Here is a 22,982-nt window from a genome sequence, read left to right on the forward strand (position 1 = left end):
AGTGGTCCCCATCCAAGCCTGTTAATTGCTCTTCCAAGTCAGATATTTCAGGTTCTGTCTGACTCAGAGATTTTCTGAGGGTATATTCCAAAAGCTGGGACTCTCCCCCATTGGTGGACACTAGTAGCTTGTCTCTACTGTGCCCAGAACCAGAGATATCAGCCTTCCAGCTGCTGGTTACTGCTCCAGCTCCACACACCTCGTATGTAGTTTTATATTCTCGTTGGCAGATTGCTCTGCTTCCTGAACTCTGATCCCCTAGTCCCTAATACCATTTGGTAGGTGAGATTCTCTAGTTTTTAAATCCATTAAAATCTAATACATGTATTTCTGGGAACTGGAGATATCTGCAGTCAAGCAAGCTGTCCTCCCACCAGAAAATTATGAATAATAAGCCCACTCCACTATACACCCCTCCTCTGCATATTAAACATCCTCTACCACCCTGGAAGTTATGTATCAGGGCCCCTTCATTCAGCCCAATGCCCTCTTCTCCCACCTCATCTCCCACCATCTGTGCAGTAAAGGGGTAATTAGTGGAAATTACTGATCCAGGCCCTACATGCTGAGGGGTTGATATAATACCCCCTACCCCCCGCGGGACATCAAAGCCTCCCCCACCCCTACCGATGGAGGATTGGTAGGGGCCCCAATACATTGCTATGCCCAGGGGTCTACACTGCTGTTGATGCCCCTGTATGTATGTATATATATATATGTTGGTCTATCTATAATACTTTAACTGACCCGGCATATATTGGGTCACCTGTGTCCATCTCCGTGCTTTGCTCCGCCCCTCTGGAAACCCCCTTCTGAAAATCCTGCGTTTGCCACTGCGGGGGGGGGGTGTTCAAACTCAAAATTAAACTCCAGTGTAAGAATAAAGCAACCAGTAGAGGCAGTCTGCACACTTAAGTAAGTCCATCCACGAAGTGCATAAGGCCACATACAAGTAAATAGAAAAAAGAGAAGCCAGCACATTCAATTCAAAGCCAAGAATTTCTTTATATAGATAGAAAAATTTCAACCCATCCGAGGGAACAATGACTTGGACACATCAAAAAATCAGAAAGAAGTCAGGTATCACATAGTCCATTGCAAGATTGTCAGCTAGTTACCACATCCAGATATGGAAAAAACACGATGGTCCAAGGCCAGGTCACTGATGCCCGACAGCTGTTTCGGTGTGGTATCACCGTCATCAGGAGCATGCTTGACCACACTGTTATTTGGCTTAGGGATAAAACTGTAGATGCAGAATGCTTTACCACATATTATCACCCAGACAGAGTTTGAGTGACTGCCATCAATCTTGGCCAGCATGTTGCAACACCAAGTTACCCAAGCCTCCTCTTGCTCCCAAGGCAGCTGATGAGGCATCCAGCATGCAGAAATCTTGTTGAAGCTGCTTTTCATGCTGATGAATGCTGATAAGATGCCTATCTCTTTCTCTAAATGGGTCATGGTCACCCTGGTTTCCATGTCAACTATGGCCCACATGGCAGCGATGTAGTCCACAGTGACAGCAGACACAGGGAGGCCGCAGTGCTCCTCATCTTTCAGGGACAATATTCTATGACAAAATTCTGCAAACCACTCAAACACAGTGGTTTGGGATGTTGCTTCTTCCCCAAATACAGCTCGCCATTGGTGAACACTCTTTTGATGTTGCAGGCGACTCTTGTAGTCATAGAAATTCACGGCTCTCCAGTGGCCTCTGTTGAGCTCCATAATGAGTTCATGAAGGAGCTGGACATGTTGACTTGTTTGGGGTGCAGTGCTGCTTACATATAATTCTGTGCCTTGACATTTCAGGAGGACTTTAGTCACAGATTACAGTTCACAATCAGACAGTCAAATTGTGTCTACTCTACCTATACTCTGCACAATTGGAAATTTATTGTGCACCCCTCATAATTCTAATTAAGTGACCAGCTTATGTCTAATGGATTATTTAAAGATAAAGAGTAAAGAAAGAGGAGGCAAAGGAACCCACGTGCATGAAGCGAAAACAACAAGGAGAAAAATAGAGGTATAAAATGTAAAGTGTTGGATAGAAAGTGGTTAAGATATTAGGTCCAGTAAGTACACACTTTATTGAACAACAGTAAAGAGTCCTTCAGGATACTGGCCATTACATCTGATTTTCTTTGTTGGCTATACACAGTGGCGTAACTACTGCGGGTGCAGGGGGGGGGGCAATTGCTATGGGGCCCGGTGGTTGGGGAACCCGCAGGCAATCCCCTGCTCCCTTTTAAAAATGTAAATTAAAAATGTATATTTGTCCTCTGCCCATCTCCAGCGGCACTGACATTTCTGTCCTGCAGTGCTGCCTCACTACCACTACAGTGAGCAGGAAGCCTCAGCACAGCTACTGTACAGTCAGTGACTGAGGTCCCAGCGCAGCGCCACCACTGCAGTAAGCAGGGAGCCCCAGCGCTGCTACAGTGAACCACGACATTACTACAATGAGCAGAGAGCCCCAGCACTGCTACACCCGGCCTGGAGTTCTGGCATCCGGTGTGCAGAAAGAGACCCCACTGCAGCACTGCTGGAGGTACAAGCGCCGCTTGCACTGTTGGGGAGGGGGATTCAAAGAATTTTAAGCCCCTGCTCTCCCTCTCCTCATCCTGCCCTACATCTCTCATCATCTACTCCCCTCTCCTTCTCTACCCCTGCCCCTCATCTCTTCTGCTGCCCGTCACATCTTCTACGCTCCCTCTCTCCTCCTCTACCCCCTCACCTCCTCTACCCCGCCCCTCTCCTCCTCTGCTGCCCCTCACGTCCTCTACTCTTCCTCTCATCTCCTCTACCCCCTCACCTTCTCTACCTCTGCCCTCTCCTTCTCTTTTGCCCCACTGTTCTCCAAAAACTCTTTTGGCGCTTAGTGCGGAAATAATAATATACCCCTATTATCGTAAATAGTGTCTCCTCTTCTCTGCCTCTGAAATGGGGGTGCAGTATTCAAGACTCCCCACCACTTGTTTTGGATCCTTTCTTCCTCCTGTATTGGGCTTGCTCCCGACGTATGGATGTCGTGGATTGCAACAGGGAAAGAAACACAAATGGTTCCGAATATAGAGTGCAACATCGAAAGAAACACAAATGGTTCTGAATATAGTGTGTAACAGGGAAAGAAACACAAATGATTGTGAATATAGTGTAATATTCCGAATATGAGTATATTTACTGTATATTCTAAATGACAAAAAAATATATTAATTAATATATTCAACTAAGTATATTTGAAAGACGTACTTGTCCTGAATGTCCTTCTCTTTTTGGCCCTTATTCTGATCGGTGCGGCCCGATCAGAATATGCGGCCAGGACCGTGCAGGCGAATCCCCGCCTTCCATACGGATCGCCACCTCCGTCCGTACGCGGATATGTGGCGGTCCGCATGAAAGTGGACGGGGATACGCCTCCTCCATCTTGGGAGCAGCCCCTGCATTCGATGGTCGCCGAACATCGAATGCAGGGCCGCACGCTCCACCAGCTCCCGCCACCCTAGACCACACGGACACTTGTCCGTATGAAATCATGTATGGGGGCGGGCAGCTGACATCCGGCGATGTCAGATGCCCGCCCCCTACACAAGCGTCACGGCTTCATTACCATGCATACGCCCCGCGTTTGCATGGGAACGCCCATGAAACGCGGGGCGTATGCATAGGGTAATGAGGCTAAGTAGCCCTTCACGCCCCTCTCCGCCCCCTGTGCGGCGTGTAACGAATACGTGCGGCGAAACCGCTTGCACATGCGCAGAGTGACCTCTGCACATGCGCAGTCCAAAACCATCGGCGGTACGACCGCATGCGGAGAAATCCGCACCGATCAGAATAAGGGCCTTTGTCCTATACCGTATTGAGTCACTCTTGCGGCTAATCTCGTCTGGAAATAAATTGCCTAAGATATCATGAACTAATTTGAAGGGCAATACTTTATACTATGTATTTGTTGTAGTTAGTTTGGCGAGGCCGTACCGTACCAGAACAGAACAGTTTTAGAATGTTCATTAAATCTATGCCAGCTCATCAAATATTCATGTTATATAAACAGTGTTTATTTGAAATGAGTCTGTTCTTTCAAGGCCATATTATGTGAATGTTAATTATGTTTTGATTGTGAATGAAAATGATGTATGTAAGGAGTAAAAAGGAAGTTAGGAGTGAATTTTAGATTACTACAGAGAATTAAGACTTGTGCAAATTCACATTCTAGGGATCAAATAAACAATGATATGCAAAGGGCAGGTTTTATGGGAAATTAACTTTGGAATTAAAAGGAATCAATGATGAAGAATAAATATGCAGCATAAACATTTATGGCAAGGAGACAACGAGGGACAAAATTGAAAATTGAAAAATGTATAGTAACTTCGAGACCTTCTCCTGCAGGAATAACCTGCTGAGTTTGTATTAGATCCAAATGGAATACAGATTATTGCAGTGACTATTGCAGCATACTGTATTTTCAGAAAATAATGTGAAAACGTTGATCTATTCACAGTTAAATCTGTAGGAAAAGCTTATGTTATAATGCAGAAAAATTAGAACCGTCTCAATGTGTTCTCAGTCATAAATCAACAGAATTACAAGTTCATTTCTAGACACTATTTTCTTAGTCATCATTATCAATATGCATTTGCACTGATCCAATACTAGCAGAGCCAGCCTTATCCAATTTGATGCCCTAGGCAAGATTTTTGGTGGCTTCCCTCGCGTGGCGATTTCCCAGCACACAGCTTCCCGCCCCCCGGCACCCGCATTTCCATGGGAATGCCCACTGTTTTCTTGGGAACGCCCATGAAACGCTGGGTGTTCCCATGGGTGCGAACCCACAACCCCTGCCCACACTTTTAGGTGAATATTCAATTTGTCATACCTGCTTGCAACAAGTGGCTGCACATGCACATAAATGATTATGCGCATGTGCAGTCGCTAAACACTGCTCGTCTGTGCACCGCGGATGGGCATTTGCCGGGCAGGCAATGTTCATTTTAGCAGTGGCGGTGCTGACAATTGGCAGCTCCGGCCCCCACTGATCAGCAATGGCATAGGAGGCTGACGCCCTAGGCAATTGCCTAGTATGCCTATGCATAGGGCCAGCTCTGTATACTAGGTGCAAAGGATATGTCTGGAAATATGTGAATTATTATTGTCATGTATTTATATACATACTGTATCCTGCAACAAAATGTGACATTCACATCAGCCCCTGACTCAGTGGAGCTTTCAATAATTCTCTACCACTTTCACATACACAAGGGATATTTTTTTCCTTCAAGGTTTGTTTTTGGATTTTTAGGGGAAAGGTACACAAAAAAGTGTAGGAAAAAAGTGCTCGCTTGTGCAATGACTTTACTTCTGGGCTTGGACCCAACATGCGTGGACAGGGCTACCATCAGGGAGGGGATTCCAGGACTCCAGTCCTGGGCACAAACATAAAGGGGCAAACAAAAAAAATCAGTTCCTTGTACCATCTACAGGCCCCACACAGGCAAAATCAACAGCATGTGACTAAACAGGGGTTCATGATATTCTTCACCTCTTTCTAACACTGATACATTTCTTAATTAGAACTCAAACAGAAAAGAACAAGCCTGGTAGCATGAGTGGCCTTATATGTAAGTCGCATTGTCAGCATATACAGAGATGGGTTTTTTTCCCGGGTTTCACCTCAGCAGAAGCCAGTACAAAATGTCCAGATAAGGTCCCTTAGCTCCACTAGCTACACTTTCAGTAATTATATCCCATACGAAGCAAGGGTATACTATTATTATTTTATACAGCATAAAGGGGGCCTGGGACTGGAGTCTATCAAGTATTATGTATCCTAAACAAAATTCACATTTTCCTTGAAGCGATATAGAAGGTGCTGCAGACATTGGAGGTCTCTCAAGACTTGGAAGTTCTAGAAGGGGACAGGCGAGCAAGATATCAAGTGATGCTATTAGATATCAGAAGGCAAGGACTGAAGAGTAATTGCCCAAAGTCTCCATAGATTTAATGTATGATTCAAAATAAAGGAAATTGGGTTGCATCTTAATAATATCTGGTGTTACATTTATTTTTTTCCCAAATAGGGATTTCACAACTTTACCCATAATTTTATTATTTAACAGTGGTCACATTAGGGGATGTATTATCTAAAAGGTGTATCAAACATGTTATGCGTAAATAGTATCCTATTCCAAAGAGTTCACAGTATAATGAGAACTGTGACGTTTAATAAAACTGGTGCATTGATGGGGATGTAGTTGGCATCCTGACAATTAGGATGTCGGTGGTCAAAATCCTGATGCCAGAATCTTGATGATCACAATCCCAAACTTAAGTTTGATGGGAATGGTTAGGGGTTAGGCTTTGGAAGGGTAGGATTAGGGTTACGTTTCCAGAAGGCACTTTAGGATTAGACACTATTGTAAGGGTAAGGCTGCTGGATGGGAAGGTTCATTTTAGGCTACGAGTGGAGAGCATTATGGTTAGGCAATGGGTATGGAGGGTAAGGGACAAAAAATAGCCTACTTATGAAAATGTGTCTGAAATTCTGACTTTATTCATCCTGACTGTTGGGATTCTGAACCTAACCTCATTGATGGTATCAAATGTTAATGTACTGAGCTGTTCATTAATGCAAATAAGCAGACATCTGTAGAATGTTTTCGAAGTGCTCCAGAATATCATTATAGTTCTATTAAAATTATATATTATTATTCCAAATTATAAACCAATCCTCTAAGGTCAAGAAGGTATATAAGATATGTCAAGCATGTGGAAAGGCAGAAGGTAAAGAAAGATAAATTCATTCTCTCCTAGCTATGCCAATATGATTTAGTAAGTATTATGTCATTGAAGTTTCAAAAGCAAAAATGAGTGCTCTGATTCATAATAACTACACATGGTTCTACTCTGGACTAGGCCTTACTTCACTGTTATAGGACAAGTCCAATACTCTTCATAGGGTTCATCCTCATCACAACCTTCAGGAACATATTCTATAAATCTGGTTATTTGAAGAATAAGTCATATGAACATGACCACAGTTTAGTACACAATCAAATTCTGTAAACTGGCCTCTGAAACCACTTGACACAAAAATCTCCACTAAGATAGAGGATGAATTAGATGTTCACTATGTTCCTTCGTCCCTTGATGGTGTCAGCACTGCTAGGAATAAAACTGACCTGTGTTTTAGGGAGCAATCTTAAGAACTTGACTACACTAAGATGATTGGACCTTTTATCTGGCTCCTAATTTCCAGAAGTTGCTCCCTGCAGAGGAATTTAGATATTTCCTTTTGGCATTGATTACATTCCTACTAAGAAATTAACTCTTAACTCTCTGTTCTCAAACTCTGTTCTGGAAATGTATTGAAGTATAACACATCCTAGTCAATCATTTCAGATTCCTGTTGCTTCTTTTGGTAAACTAACACATTTTAAAGCTATTGCCAGATGTAAAACATTTTGTTTTATCCTTAATGTATTCAGCCACGCTAGTGATATCCAGGATGAGACCCAATCCTCTAAGACAGTGGCAAACGCAGGATTTTTAGAAGGGGGTTTCCAGAGGGGCGGAGCAAAGCACAGAGATGGACACTTAGGTGACCCAGTATATGCCGGGTCAGTTAAAGTATTATAGATAGATAAAATGTATATAAATAATAATAATAAAAAAAATATATATACACACACACACACACACACACATATATATATATATATACATACAGGGGCGTCAACAGCAGTGTAGACCCCTGGGCATAGCAATGTATTGGGGCCACTAATGATCCTCCAGCGGTAGGGGTGGGGGAAGCTTTGATGTCCCCCAGGTGGTAGGGGGTATTATATCAACTGCTCAGCATGTAGCGCCTGGGTCAGTAATTTCCATTAATTACCCCTTTACTGCACAGATGGTGGGAGATGGGGTTAAAGAAGGGGGCACTGGGATGAATGAAGGGGTCCAGATACATAACTTCCAGGGTGGTAGAGGATGTTTAATATGCAGAGGAGGGGTGTATAGTGGAGTGGGCATATTATTCATAATTTTCTGGTGGGAGGACAGCTTGCTTGACTGCAGATATCTCCAGTTCCCAGAAATACATTTATTAGATTTTAATGGATTTAAAAACTAGAGAATCCCACCTACTAATGGTACTGGGGACTAGGGGGTCAGAGTTCAGGAGGCAGAGCAATCTGCCAACCAGTATATAAAACTACATACCAGGTGCGTGGAGCTGGAGCAGTAGAGACAAGCTACTAGTGTCCACCAATGGGGGAGAGTCCTAGCTTTTGGAATATACCCTCAGAGAAACTCTGAGTCAGACAGAACCTGAAATATCTGACTGGGAAGAGCAATTAACAGGCTTGGATGGGGACCACTGCTTTGAAGTCAGATATCTCCGGTTCCCAAGGGCCGATTTTTAAAATTCTTAGACTCCTGGGAGGGTTTCTGGGTACCCAGAAACCCCCCCCTGCGTGCGCTACTGTAAGAAGGTGCAAAAAAATGAATGGGCATGTAGAGAATTGTGGTCCAAGTTGAGTAACATCAGATAACTCCTACTAGCCTTGGCTGGTAAGTACACTATAAGGCTCATACTCTTAAAATAAGATGCATGCTCTTGTGGTACTACAGATGGAGGAGCTCCATCTGACAGGGATGCACGAGCATCTCAATCGCTTGCGCGTCCCCGTAAGCAAGGTGGCGGGGAGCGGCTTCCCTGCTCTTCTCCGCTTCAGGGAGACAGGTAGGGAGCATGGGCAGGCTGGGGCAGAGCGGGCAGAGGGGCAGAGCCGGACGGAGGGCTGCTACTGCCTCTGCCAGAACAGGGCATGCGAGCATCTTTTTGCGTGTGCCCCCCTTCTGTTGGAGGACGGCAGCTGGTGGCAGTTGACGGTTGGTGATAGAGTCACCAGGAGCAACTCAAATAAGAGCTGTCCCATCTATATAAGCAAATATGGTAAAAAGATTTGGTGGACCTTGGTGCTACTTGATATAGACAAGCATGAAGACATAGCCACAACCTGTCAGGGTAATGTTGCAGAAGCTGTGCACATTGGTGTGTGAGGTTGTGTGTAGTCAAAATGCCCCATATAGATAAATATATTTATCAATGTGCAACTGATGGATGATGGTAGCTGGTCAGCAAGAAATTCAAGCGGCCGACTAGTTATTCCCATCCTTGGTCCTCAAGGTACACTAACAGTCCATGTGTTAGTGATATCTATGTTTGAGCACATTTGACTTAATTAGAACCTCAGTTAATTTGATTCAACCATCTGTGCTGATGCCTGGATATAACTACAACCTGCACTGTTAGTGTTCCTTGAGAATCAAGGTTGGGAATGTAGAATAATTGATCCCCAGGGGCTATGCAATTAGCCCAAAGCCAGGAGCCTCAACATCTCCAAAAAGATCCCTGATAACTCGTGGTTAACAGGTGCTCTGACCATGAACTTTTCACATTTTCTGTGTGTTAACGCCCATTAACAAATGATTTTAAAAGGCATTAATTGAATTGCCAAGGAAAGTTACCTTCATTTTTCACCTGGAGTAATTTACATTTAAATGAGGCATTTTAGAAAAAAAAACAATCTATAACAGTTATCCCGATGACAGTGGATTTTGGAGACGGTAGCTGGTCAGCAAGAAATTCCATTATTATTATAAGGGTCCTTTCATCTGTAGTAGTAAGAATAAGAAGAAAACAAATGAAGCATCCAGGGGGCTTACATTACAAGATGGGACTAAGGCCCTACAAATGTATCAAACTCCTAAATGGTGGAGAAGTGGAAAATTGCTGAAGATGTCCATAGCAAAAAAATCGGCTTCTCTATCATTTTATATGGTAGAATGTACTTGTTGAATGCTATCTAGAAGCTGATTGGTTTCTGTAGGCAACCTCCATCTGTTCACTTCTCTACTGTTTAACCCTTTGGGTGGGATTACTAAGGGGAAAATGTGGTAAAACCCCTGTTTTACCGCATTTTCCTATGTACTATTACCCGGCCGCACCGATTTTGCTGGCCAGGGTATCGCCACCCTTTGGGTGGCAATAGCCTATAGAAGCCTATGGGCTTCTTTTTGCCGCCCACCGCCTCGCCGCAACCCCGCCGCCTCGCCGATCCCCCTTTCCCCCTCCCTTGGGCTTACCTCCTCCTGGACCCCGGAAGATAAGCCCTTCCTCCCCCTAGCAACGCAGCCGGACGTCCTTCCGGCTGCAGGGGGGAGGAGGAGGCGCCGGTAGGCGTGAAGGTAGTTCAGGCGGCAGGGAGGAGACGGAGACCCCGCAAACCACAGTACAGGTATCGCGGGTGGCCTTCCTGTGCTAAAAAAACAGAGCGTGAAAACTCAAGCGAGGCAACCTACTGGTACCTCATAAACAGTGAAATCAATGTTTTCTTTCCCCACATGTGACCTGATTTTGTGGGGTTTTATACTGACTTTACGGTTTTGTCTGTCTATGGGAAATACTGCTAATTGAATTCTTCTGATTCAGACATTTAGCCACAACGCTTAATAGTCCTCACACACTTATACACGTATATAAAGTCATACAAATACAATACATGCAGTTACAGTCACACACATGCACACATACATCCTTTACAGTTTCACACCTAAAAATATAAACATACAGGGGGACCGAATTCGGCCCAAAAGCATTTTCCTACTGGTGCAGAGTAACCATGTGACACTGCTAGTGAATTGATGCAGCACGACTGGGGTATGTAATTTAAATGTGTCATATTCTTTCTAAAACATGAATAAGTCACGTTAAAATGTTCCAGCGGCTCGACCCAGAATTATCATCCGAAATCCCGAACATATGCAACTGACAGCATACAGGCTTTCTGTTTACGCCAACGAAAGTGTTTTATTTCCCTTGCAAGTTTAATCCATTCCTATAACTTTTAATGCACTCGTACATATAGTGCAACATTTAGAGCTGCATTAATTAGATAAAAAGTGACAATGCTTGTCACCTTGCATAATAAAATTTTTTAGGTTTAGAGCAAATTACACTTGAAACAGGCTCTCACAGCTGTATCCAAACGAGTTTCTTCCTTAGAGCGAACAGATGCCGTCATTAACATATGAATAGCATTGGCTTCCACTGTGGTTGTGGCATCGTCTTGCGTCTTGGGAGTAGTCTTGTCATCACTGATCTATCCACCGCATTACTTGCCAGAGAGGTAGTAGGCACTGCTAGACTGTTTATGACTGTTACTATATGGGCAAGGTGCTTTAAAGGACCATTAAATAGAGAGACCACTGTTATTTAAAATAGACTAACATCAGAGTTGAGCCGCACTGTGTAGCCTTTATTGCAGCTTCATGGATAATTTAGATCAAAGCTATTCACGTTTTTTCTGTTTTAACCATGCAATAATACCTTGGGTATTGAGTCTCATCAATTATTAATATACAGTAGCGTTTTAGTGAAGACTGTACTGTACTTCCTTCACGTACATAACTAAGATAAAATTACATCTGGTTTCACTTCCTTATTTGCCAGGGCCGATCAAACGCAGGAGGGAGGAGAAAAATGGCAGCTAAGAAGCCATATTATAATTCAATATTCTGACAATTATCAGGTTAGTAGTTGGCTATAAATCATTCAGGGCTTGCTTCTGATGGCAGATTTCTGCTCGACTAGCTAAACGGAGTGTCAGTGTCTCTCGGACAGCTTGTTCAATGTACGTGCTTAATAATATGGTCATTTCCTTGCACTAGCAGTGAATAGAATTCTATTGAGGTCCCCTAGACCAGACGTCTACATATTCTAGAGGGCTCGGTGCAGCCAATAAATTTGACAAAACTTTTTCTCCCCCTTCTTTTTTATGAATTCTGCTGTAAAAGCAAATCCCCCCCCCCCATTCCAGACTCTTTATAATTGTGAGACTTTATCCCGAGTGCCAAGAGTGTGAAACACGACCATACTTAAACAGTACCATATGTTTCCAATGGAAGGTAAAGCCTTAAGTAAGACAGTAACGTCAACGTATGCCAATAAGTTAATTTACAATCCAATCTTAACACTAATAATAATTAATGCAGCTGGGAAGGGGGTAATGATTCGGCTCAATCATTTATTAATAAAATAGTTATTTGATAGCCAAATGAAATGGTTCTTTAAATACTTTAATTCATAGGCTTACATATGCCAAGGGCATCTGTGTCAGAGACTTAATACTAACAATGTCTCATTAATACTTAATCAAGCAATGATATTTTGATTGTGGAGAGAGATTGATGGCTTGTAAAAATACATCTATGCTTTTCAAAAGCGTTCAAACACATTTAATTTTCAGTGACAGCAATGCACATAATAAGTTCTATGTATAAATTATTTCTCGTGCCGATGCCAACTGCAGCTAATCTTGGCAGGTTTTTGCTTATTTCCTACTAGATTTACATAGCACAGGATTGTACTGTCACGTCTGCAGTTTCCAATTACTATTGATCAGCATATAAAGACAAGGGGAGGAAAAAAAGATTAAAAAGCAGGATGTAACAGATGTGCTAATACGAACCATTCAAAAGTACTTTTCAGCGAATTTGTCATAAAAAGAGCATTAAAAACAGACCCCATGGTAAATGAAAGCACTGAGCAGCCATTGTTCAGCCTAGATGAGGATTCTGCAATACATCAAGCATGTGTGAAAACTATCACACCATATGCCACAACTGAAATTGTATTAGGTGTGCTTTATCGTTTAAAGAAACGTTTCTGCTTGCAGGCGTGGTGTAGTACATATGAACAGCACAGCGCTATAAAACTACAACATATGTTTGTACAAAAGGGGATTATTATAGACAATTCATTTAAAGTTGTTATTATTTATTTTTTATGTATAGTGGAATTTATCACATATGATTCTGGTTTATTTACTTGGTGGGGGCAACACCTTAGAAGAGGCTCTGTTGGGGCACTGTAGCTCACCCGTTGCCCATGCTCCTGGCTTGCAGGGTGGATGGAATGGCATTCTGCAGCCAGTAGTGCTCCTGCAGCAGGCCAGACTCCGGAGACCGCTGTAGTTTCTGGGTGCCGGTGACCCTGCCCATTGTGTGTGATGTCACACACAGAGGAGGTGGGGCCAGCACAGGGAGCCAGGAGGACTAATTACAGTGCTGAATTTAAATGTGTATATATATATATATATATATATATATATATATATATATATATATATATATATACATACACACAAATTCTACTGATATTGCCATTTACCAAAGGTGCCCCATCATTGGCTGTGAAAGAACATTGCTGGGTATTAGCCAAGTCTTCAAACCCATCCACCTCACTACTGTGAGAGTAAATTGTAATATAGGGAAATAAATGCTTTAATGGAATTAAGGGAGGAATTAGCTTCCCTCTACATTATATCTTCAATAATTCACTATCATCAGGAAAGGTACCAAAAGACTGGAGAATAGCAGAGGTTATTCAAAAAAGGAAAAAAGGAGGATCCCGCTAATTACAGACTGTTAGTTTAACATCAATAGTGGGTAAACTATTTGAAGGATTTTTAACCCCTTCACGACATTTGACGTATATATACGTCATGGCCGGGAAGTACTTCCCGACACATGACGTATATATACGTCATGACTTTAAACTGTCACTGCGTCTCGAGACGCAGTGACAGAGGGACGATGTCTGCTGTCCCTGACAGCAGACATGTCCCTGCATGCCCAGGGGGGGCTGCGATGTCGCCCCCCCGTCGGCGATCGCTGTGATTGGCTGTTCAGTGTGAACAGCCATTCACAGCGTTTTCCTGTGTTACCAGCGAATCAGACGCTTGGTAACACAGGTGTCAATCACCGCCGGGCGTCAGGGGGCATGAGGGGGTCATCGGTGACGATGACACCTCACCCCACCCTCACCCCACCTGCCCCCAAGGCTGTGATTGGTCCGTGGGACCCACGGACCAATCACAGCCAAGGCGCGACATTTAAACTAACGGTGACTGCGCTGCAGACGCCATTCCGGTCTGGAATAGCGTGCAGAACGGTCACCGTGCCTGTCTGCCGTGAATACCGACCTGATCCTTGCTAATACTTACCTGATCCTTGCAAATACCTTACCTGATCACCTGCTCACTGCTTGTAGCGTGCTGGACGCTTCCTGGATCTGACTTCCTGAGACTTCCTGCTGCTGCTGCAGTGTGATAGAGAGATAGAGAGATAGAGAGAGAGATAGAGAGAGATAGAGAGATAGTGACAGAGAGAGCTATATTTTGTGTCTGCTACCCCCCCTTTTTGGGGGTGCAGGGGTTTTTTATATATAAATAACTGTCGCTGCTGCTGCAGTGTCATAGTGATAGATAGTGATAGATAGTGAGAGATAGTGATAGATAGTAATAGATAGTGAGAGATAGAGAGATTTGTGTCTGCTACCCCCCTTTTTTGGGGGTGCAGGTTTTTTTTTTATATATATATAACTGTCAGTGCTGCTGCTGCAGTGTCATAGTGATAGATAGTGATAGATAGTGAGAGATAGAGAGATAGAGAGAGATAGTGACAGAGAGTGTATATTTTGTGTCTGCTACCCCCCCTTTTTGGGGGTGCAGTTTTTTTTTTATACATATAACTGTCAGTGCTGCTGCTGCAGTGTGATAGATAGTGATAGATAGTGAGAGATAGAGAGAGATAGTGACAGAGAGTGATAGAGAGTGTATATTTTGTGTCTGCTACCCCCGCCTTTTGTGCTGATCACTATATCTGAGGTGATCAGCAACTTTTTGGGGGTGCAGAGGTTTTTTTTTTTTATATATACCTGTCAGTTGCTGCCAGTTGCACCAAAGGTTGTGCACCTGCTGCCCCTCACTGGTAATCAGTGTCGCATCACTGATCACCTTTTTTTTTTTTTTGTGGGTGCTGTGTGGTCTTTTTTTAATTTTTTTTTTACACACACTGTGATTTTGTGGGTGTCCTGTGGCCACTGTGCGCTGATCAGTGACGTACATCACTGATCAGCTTTTTCGGCACAGGGTTGATCTATTTTTTTTTTTTTGATCAAATTCCTGTTGCCTTTGAGCGCTGTTCAGTGACAGACGTTACTGACCAACATCTGTGCTCAATTTTTGGTGCAGGACCTTTTTTTTTTTTTTTAACCCCTTCATTTTTTTTTTTTAACCCCTTCAATTTTTTTTTTTTTTAACCCCTTCATTTTTTTTTTTTTGTATAAAGTATTTTTTTTGTTCTGCACTACATACACACAACACACTACATACCCCCCGGGTTGAAATAAAGTTTGTACCCCCCCCTACACTATACATAGTGTGGCCAATCCCGGGATCGGGATCGGCGGGATCCCGGGATTTGGCCTAAAAAAGTCCGGGATTTCAATCCCGGGATTGGAGAATCAAATCCCGGGATTTCGGGATTAGACTGCGCATGCGCAGTCTAATGCCGGGCAGCGTCTGAGCACTATCTCAGACGCTGCCCGGCTGTTCCCGTAGCCTGACCCGGCGTGCGGCCTGCGTAGCGTGACAGTAGAGGTCACGCTGCGCAGGCCACACGTCACCAGTGACCGCCGGCCTGCCTCCGCCTGCCCGCCTCCCGACAGCACGCCGGCCTGACTCCGCCCGCCCGCCTCCCGACAGCACGCCGGCCTGACTCCGCCCGCCTCCGCCTGCCAGCCTCGTCTCCGCCGCCCGCCTGCCGTCTTCTATGGAGGTGCACTTGCCGGGAGGCACCGTGCACCTCCAAACCCACTCCCGGCCGCCCGCCCGCACCCTAATGTAAGTAGATGTGCGGGTCGGCCGGGGTGGGTTAGTATGCTAAAAATGGGTTTTTTTTTGCTGGGGATGCCAATCCCGGGATCCCGGGAATCCCGGGATTGAGCGTTTTTCAATCCCGGATCCCGGGATTGAAAAAATGCCCCGGGATTGGCATCCCTAACTATACACGTGTTGAAACATTTCACTACCAGTAACACAAAAATAAAAATGGCATCCCAAATGTCCTCCCAAATGTCCTCCCAGTCATCCAGAAGAATGTATTCAGTGGAGGAGGCATATGCCATGCTTGCCTCTGATTCTGACACAGCCAGTGAGGCAAGCGGGGAATTTGAAGGATTCGTCTTAAGCTCCTCTTCCTCCTCTGGTGATGAGGGACCCCCTCAAAGACGCCCCCGTAGAGCAGCTGAGACCCCCCCCCCAATAATTGATCTCGTATGGACCCCACCACCAGACAATTTTGAGCCCCAGGTTCCTGAGTTTTTGGCCATGCCAGGAATCCAATTTGATTCCACAGGTCTCAGAGAAATTGACTTTTTCAAATTATTTTTCTCTGATGATTTTATAAATTTAATGGTGGACCAAACTAATTTATATGCCCAGCAGTTTATTGCTCAAAACCCCACGTCATCATTTGCTAGGTGGACCCCTGTAGATGCAGTAGAGATGATGACGTTTTGGGGTCTGGTGTTTCATATGGGCATAGTAAAAAAGCCACAAATTAGGCAATATTGGAGTACAGATGTTCTGTACAGCACCCCATTTTACCGTATGGCCATGACTCGGACTCGTTTTGAGGCAATCCATAAATTTATACATTACACCGATAATGCACAGTGCCCACCCAGAGATGATCCCACCTTTGACCGGCTATTCAAAGTCAGGCCGGTCATTGATCATTTCAGTGCCAAATTTGCAGAGCTATACATCCCTGAAAAATTTATTTGTATTGACGAGTCCCTTATACATTTTAAAGGAAGGGTTAAATTCCGCCAGTACCTTCCCAGTAAGAGGGCAAGGTATGGCATAAAAATGTATAAGCTGTGTGAAAGCACCACAGGGTACACCCACAAGTTTAGGGTATATGAAGGGAAGGATTCAAGAATTGAACCGCCAGAATGCCCCCCCTCCCTCGTAGGTGTTAGTGGCAAAATTGTCTGGGATTTAATGCACCCCTTCCTGGATAAGGGTTATCACCTCTATGTGGATAACTTTTACACCAGCATCCCCCTGTTTAAGGCCCTTGGTTCAAGAGGTACAGCAGCTTGCGGTACTGTGCGCAAGAACCAAAGAGGCCTCCCCAAAACGCACATTGCCCAAGTAATGAGAAGGGGTGAAAGCAGGGGAATATGCACCGAAAATATGTTGTTGGTCAAATATAAGGACAAGAGGGATGTCCTTATACTGACAACAATTCATGGAGACAGTACCACCTCCATCCCTGTACGAGGTACCAGTACCCACACCTCAAAACCAAATTGTATCCTAGATTACAATAAGTACATGGGCGGAGTGGATCTTTCAGATCAGGTACTGAAGCCGTACAGTGCCCTGCGGAAAACAAATATCTGGTACAAGAAGCTGGCCGTGTATATCATCCAGATGGCACTGTATAACGCTTACGTGCTATTCCGTTCTACCGGCCAGAGGGGGACATTTATGCACTTTCAAGAGGAAGTCATAAAGGGCCTAATATTTGGGAACCAGCAGGCAGAGGGCCCCAGTACTTCTAGTACTGGGCCCCGTATTGTACCAGGGCAGCATTTTCCCAACGAAATCCCCTCCACTGCAAGAAAGGGCAGGACACAAAAAAGGTGCAAAGTTTGCTATAAAAAGGGAATAAGAAAGGAAACTATTTTCCACTGTGAAACTTGCCCCGACAAACCCGGCCTATGTATAAAGGAGTGTTTCAAAATATACCACACATCGATGGATTATTAGGTTCATCATTTCACCGTGCATCGGGGGTCTTGCTAATGCCACATAGCACCCACCATTCATTCCACCAGAATCTGAGCTGCAAAATCCAAAAAACACTCCTTCCCTTCTGAGTCCTGCCATGCACCCAACTGGTATTTTTTGGTCACATGTGAGGCATTGCCGTACTCTGAAAAATGGGGGCACAGATTTTGGGGTGCTTTGTCTCCTTCATTCCTTGTGAAAATGAAAAATTTTGAGCCAGAAGTACATTTTTGTGTAAAAAAATGTAATTTTTCATTTTCACAGCCCAGTTGTACCAAAATTGGTGAAACCCCTGGGGGTTTGAAATGTACACTATACCCCTAGATGAATTCCCTGAGGGGTGTAGTTTGCAAAATGGGGTGACTTGTGGGGGGGTTCCACTGTATTGGTAATGCAACATAGCACCCACCATTCATTCCACCAAAATCTGTGCTGCCAAATCCAAAAATCACTCCTTCCCTTCTGAGTCCTGCCATGCGCCCAACTGGTATTTTTTGGTCACATGTGAGGCATTGCCGTACTCGGGAGAAATTGGGGCACATATTTTGGGGTGCTTTGTCTCCTTCATTCCTTGTGAAAATGAAAAATTTTGAGCCAGAACTGCATTTTTGTGTAAAAAAAATGTAATTTTTCATTTTCACAGCCCAGTTGTACCAAAATTGGTGAAACCCCTGGGGGTTTGAAATGTACACTATACCCCTAGATGAATTCCCTGAGGGGTGTAGTTTGCAAAATGGGGTGACTTGTGGGGGGGTTCCACTGTATTGGTAATGCAACATAGCACCCACCATTCATTCCACCAAAATCTGTGCTGCCAAATCCAAAAATCACTCCTTCCCTTCTGAGTCCTGCCATGCGCCCAACTGGTATTTTTTGGTCACATGTGAGGCATTGCCGTACTCGGGAGAAATTGGGGCACAGACTTTGGGGTGCTTTGTCTCCTTCATTCCTTGTGAAAATGAAAAATTTTGAGCCAGAACTGCATTTTTGTGTAAAAAAATGTAATTTTTCATTTTCACTGCCCACTTGTATCAAAATTGGTGAAACCCCTGGGGGTTTGAAATGTACACTATACCCCTAGATGAATTCCCTGAGGGGTGTACTTTGCAAAATGGGGTGACTTGTGGGGGGGTTCCACTGTATTGGTGCTTGGGGGGTCTTGCTAATGCGACATAGCACCCACCAAAATTCCACCAGAATCTGAGCTGCAAAATCCAAAAATCACTCCTTCCCTTCTGAGTCCTGCCATGCACCCAACTGGTATTTTTTGGTCACATGTGAGGCATTGCCGTACTCGGGAGAAATTGGGGCACAGATTTTGGGGTGCTTTTTCTCCTTCATACCTTCTGAAAATGAAAAATTTTAAACCAGAACTGCATTTTTGTGTAAAAAAATGTAATTTTTCATTTTCACTGCCCACTTGTATCAAAATTGGTGAAACCCCTGGGGGTTTGAAATGTACACTATACCCCTAGATGAATTCCCTGAGGGGTGTACTTTGCAAAATGGGGTGACTTGTGGGGGGGTTCCACTGTATTGGTGCTTGGGGGGTCTTGCTAATGCGACATAGCACCCACCAAAATTCCACCAGAATCTGAGCTGCAAAATCCAAAAATCACTCCTTCCCTTCTGAGTCCTGCCATGCACCCAACTGGTATTTTTTGGTCACATGTGAGGCATTGCCGTCCTCGGGAGAAATTGGGGCACAGATTTTGGGGTGCTTTGTCTCCTTCATTCCTTGTGAAAATGAAAAATCTTGAGCCAGAAGTGCATGTTTGTGTAAAAAAATGTAATTTTTCATTTTCACAGCCCAGTTGTACCAAAATTGGTGAAACCCCTGGGGGTTTGAAATGTACACTATACCCCTAGATGAATTCCCTGAGGGGTGTACTTTGCTAAATGGGGTGACTTGTGGGGGGGTTCCACTGTATTGGTGCAACATAGCACCCACCATTCATTCCACCAAAATCTGTGCTGCAAAATCCAAAAAACACTCCTTCCCTTCTGAGTCCTGCCATGCACCCAACTGGTATTTTTTGGTCACATGTGAGGCATTGCCGTACTCGGGAGAAATTGGGGCACAGATTTTGGGGTGCTTTTTCTCCTTCATACCTTCTGAAAATGAAAAATTTTGAGCCAGAACTGCATTTTTGTGTAAAAAAATGTAATTTTTCATTTTCACTGCCCACTTGTATCAAAATTGGTGAAACCCCTGGGGGTTTGAAATGTACACTATACCCCTAGATGAATTCCCTGAGGGGTGTACTTTGCAAAATGGGGTGACTTGTGGGGGGGTTCCACTGTATTGGTGCTTGGGGGGTCTTGCTAATGCGACATAGCACCCACCATTCATTCCACCAAAATCTGTGCTGCAAAATCCAAAAAACACTCCTTCCCTTCTGAGTCCTGCCATGCACCCAACTGGTATTTTTTGGTCACATGTGAGGCATTGCCGTACTCGGGAGAAATTGGGGCACAGATTTTGGGGTGCTTTTTCTCCTTCATACCTTCTGAAAATGAAAAATTTTGAGCCAGAACTGCATTTTTGTGTAAAAAAATTTAATTTTTCATTTTCACAGCCCAGTTGTACCAAAATTGGTGAAACCCCTGGGGGTTTGAAATGTACACTATACCCCTAGATGAATTCCCTGAGGGGTGTACTTTGCAAAATGGGGTGACTTGTGGGGGGGTTCCACTGTATTGGTGCTTGGGGGGTCTTGCTAATGCGACATAGCACCCACCAAAATTCCACCAGAATCTGAGCTGCAAAATCCAAAAATCACTCCTTCCCTTCTGAGTCCTGCCATGCGCCCAACTGGTATTTTTTGGTCACATGTGAGGCATTGCCATACTCGGGAGAAATTGGGGCACAGACTTTGGGGTGCTTTGTCTCCTTCATTCCTTGTGAAAATGAAAAATCTTGAGCCAGAAGTGCATGTTTGTGTAAAAAAATGTAATTTTTCATTTTCACAGCCCAGTTGTACCAAAATTGGTGAAACCCCTGGGGGTTTGAAATGTACACTATACCCCTAGATGAATTCCCTGAGGGGTGTACTTTGCTAAATGGGGTGACTTGTGGGGGAGTTCCACTGTATTGGTGCAACATAGCACCCACCATTCATTCCACCAAAATCTGTGCTGCAAAATCCAAAAAACACTCCTTCCCTTCTGAGTCCTGCCATGCACCCAACTGGTATTTTTTGGTCACATGTGAGGCATTGCCGTACTCGGGAGAAATTGGGGCACAGATTTTGGGGTGCTTTTTCTTTTTCATACCTTGTGAAAATGAAAAATTTTGAGCCAGAACTGCATGTTTGTGTAAAAAAATGTAATTTTCCATTTTCACATCCCAGTTGTACCAAAATTGGTGAAACCCCTGGGGGTTTGAAATGTACACTCTACCCCTAGATGAATTCCCTGAGGGGTGTAGATTGCAAAATGGGGTGACTTGTGGGGGAGGTTCCTAACTTTTAGCACTTATGGTGCCTAGAAACCTACATGGTGCCTAAAAAAAAATCTCATAAAAAGGAGGCTCCAAAATCAAGTAGGTGCTCCTTCTATTATGAAGCCTGTGGTTTGGTCAAAGTGCACACTAGGGCCACATATAGGATATTTTTGAAAACAAAAGAATTGGGGGAATCAATTTTTAGTCACATTTCTCTAGTAAAATCTACTGTATTCGTTAGAAAAATGTATTAAAATTGAAACTCTGCAAAAAAAAAGAAATTTTGAAATTTCACCTACACTTTGTTTTAATTCCTGTGAAACACCTAAAGGGTTAACAAACTTCCAAAATGCTGTTTTGAATACTGTGAGGGGTGCAGTTTTTGAAATGGCATCATTTATGGGGGTGTCTCACATACAAGTCCCTCAAAGTCACATCAGAACTGAACTGATCCCTAAAAAAATCAGTGTTTGAAATTTTCTTGAAAATTTGAGAATTTGCTATTCATATTGTAAGCCTCCTAGTGTCCAAAAAAATTAAAAGGAAGTTGAAATAATGATGGAAACATAAAGTAGACATATGGTCTATGTTAGTTATTAACTATTTTGAGTGGTATGATTATTTGTCTCACAAGCAGAAAATTTAACATTTTGCAAATTGCTAAATTTTCCATTTTTTCACGATATTTTGGTATTTTTCACAAAAAAACACAGACTGTATCGACCCAAATTTACCACTAACTTGAAGTACAATGTGTCACGAGAAAACAATCTCAAAATCACTGGGATAAGTAAAAGCAAAAAAAAGTTATCCCCACTTAAGTGAGACATGTCAGATTTGAAAAAAAGGGCTCTGTCATGAAGGCACAAACTGGCTCTGTCATGAAGGGGTTAAGAGATGGGATCCAGGAATATTTAGACCTTCATAGTTTACTCAGTTATAACCAGCATGGGTTCGTGAAAAATCGTTCATGCCAAACTAATCTACTTGGTTTCTATGAAGAGGTTAGCAAAAACCTTGATAATGGAAATGCTGTAGATGTGATTTTCCTAGATTTTGCTAAAGCCTTCGACACCGTACCACACAAGAGGTTGATAAATAAAATGGAGGACCTGGGATTAGGGGCAAATATCTGCAGATGGGTAGGCTGTGTAATAGAGAACAAAGAGTGGTTGTGAACAATGCAGTTTCAAATATGATACCAGTACTAAGTGGAGTGCCACAGGGTTCGGTTCTAGGGCCCATTTTGTTTAACATTTGTATTAACGATATTGGGATGGGGTTACTCAGCAATGTATCCATCTTTGCGGACGATACAAAAACTGAGCAGAGTTATTAAATCATCAGAAGATGTCACCACGCTTCAAAATGATTTTGACAATCTAGACGAGTGGGCAAAAAAGTGGAAGATGAGGTTCAATGTGGACAAATGCAAGGTCAAGCACCTTGGGAGACATAACCAGTGTGCTAGATATAACCTAAGCGGGGATGAATTGGGTAATTCAGTACTAGAAAAGGATCTAGGAGTCCAAATAAACAACAAACTAGGGTGTAGTGCTCAATGTAATATAGCTACTAAAAAGGCCAATAAAACTCTAGCATGTATTAAAAGGGGCATGGAAACTAGGGATTCCAAAGTAATTATGCCTCTGTACAAATCGAATACGGAGTACAATTCTGGGGCCCACACTATAAAAAGGACATCATAGAATTAGAATAAATCCAAAGAAGAGCAACTAAGCCTATTAGGGGAATGGAGACTTTAAGCTACGAGGAGAGATTAAGCAAGCTGGGACTATTTACACTAGAGAAGAGACGTTTAA

The sequence above is a fragment of the Crinia signifera genome, chromosome 3 (genome assembly GCF_055691185.1).
Source record: "Crinia signifera chromosome 3, ASM5569118v1, whole genome shotgun sequence".
NCBI classification, from domain to species: Eukaryota; Metazoa; Chordata; class Amphibia; order Anura; family Myobatrachidae; genus Crinia; species Crinia signifera.